This window comes from Phycodurus eques, chromosome 11, assembly GCF_024500275.1.
Source record: "Phycodurus eques isolate BA_2022a chromosome 11, UOR_Pequ_1.1, whole genome shotgun sequence".
NCBI classification, from domain to species: domain Eukaryota; kingdom Metazoa; phylum Chordata; class Actinopteri; order Syngnathiformes; family Syngnathidae; genus Phycodurus; species Phycodurus eques.
This window is the reverse complement of record NC_084535.1, coordinates 17,985,042-17,986,129: the sequence shown is the minus strand read 5'-3', so window position 1 is coordinate 17,986,129 and position 1,088 is coordinate 17,985,042. Positions and strand designations below refer to the sequence as shown.

Here is a 1,088-nt window from a genome sequence, read left to right as displayed (position 1 = left end):
TTGCCCGATGGCAACTTCCGGCTTGTACTAAAAAAAATAAAAAATCGTCAAATCGGGACACAAGTGAAAGTAAAACCAACGCACCCCTAACAATATTAGAAACCTGGGGGTTGTAGTTTTTCTTTTTTTATGTCTTGTGAAAAGTAACCAGTCGGTTACGTTTATTTCGTATGGCTTGCAATGGATATATATATTTTTTCTCCATTATAAACCAATCGTTGAAAGGTAAGGCGTTTCCTATGGCGTTATTATCCAATTGGATGGCGCATAAATGATAGGGCGGAACCAAAGTGCCCGTCAATCATACTCAGAAGGCGGAGGGGGAGAGGATCTGAGAAAGAGGCAGGCTGGAGAAGCTTCTCAACAAGGCAAACAGCAGTGCTCTGTGAAAACGACTTTATCGACCCGTGTTCAACATCAACCCGGGGCCGACGAGCGACGTTGAAATCTCCCCGAGTCGCTACTTAAATGTTCCTATGGATTACTAGCACGCTTTCGTCGAAAAACAGACACGTTTCTCAACTTGACAACGCAGGTAAGACTGCTGCTGTTCGACAAAAGCCATCGCTATTTTGAACATATTTGACGAGCTCGCTGCCCTGCTTTCTAACCAGCCAGACTGCGCCTTCGCTAACTTGTTCACTGGCGATGCGGTGCGTCTTTTGGACTATTGACTATCTTGAAGGGAATGAATGAATCCGCCGGGCTAATGGCTGAAAAACAACTGGGGTCAGCTCGATCGCAAAGTTATGCGGTAAACAACAACCTACCAGCAACCGAGGCAAGTGAAACGCTTCCTCTGGGGTTGAATAGTTCCACGGCTGGGGGGTGGGGGGCACCACCAGCGTTTGTGCTGTTCAGCGGAGGAATCCTCGTCGTCGAGCAGTCTCATAGGCGTCAAAGTGATTTTACACAACAACACTGTGGGCGAAGCTTGGCGTCGATGCAGTGATTAAACGTCTTTTTGATCGTGGCTAATTGTCAATTGCACTGTATTTCATGGCACACCAGTTCTCACATAGTCGGGACAGAATGGGCCACCTTGTATAAAGAAAAAAAAATACCCCGCTTGACCAACCGTGCTCATA

At 46.7% G+C, this 1,088-nt stretch overlaps 1 protein-coding gene across 1 annotated transcript in view; it reads left to right on the top strand.

Moving 5' to 3' along the window:
* The first annotated feature begins 325 nt into the window (after positions 1–325).
* arid4b (AT-rich interaction domain 4B) overlaps positions 326–1,088 on the top strand; it is a 71,096-nt gene continuing 70,333 nt past the window's right edge. Inside the window, 1 exon segment of the mRNA XM_061689407.1 lies at positions 326–535. The gene's annotated coding sequence lies outside the window, so the exon portion shown is untranslated.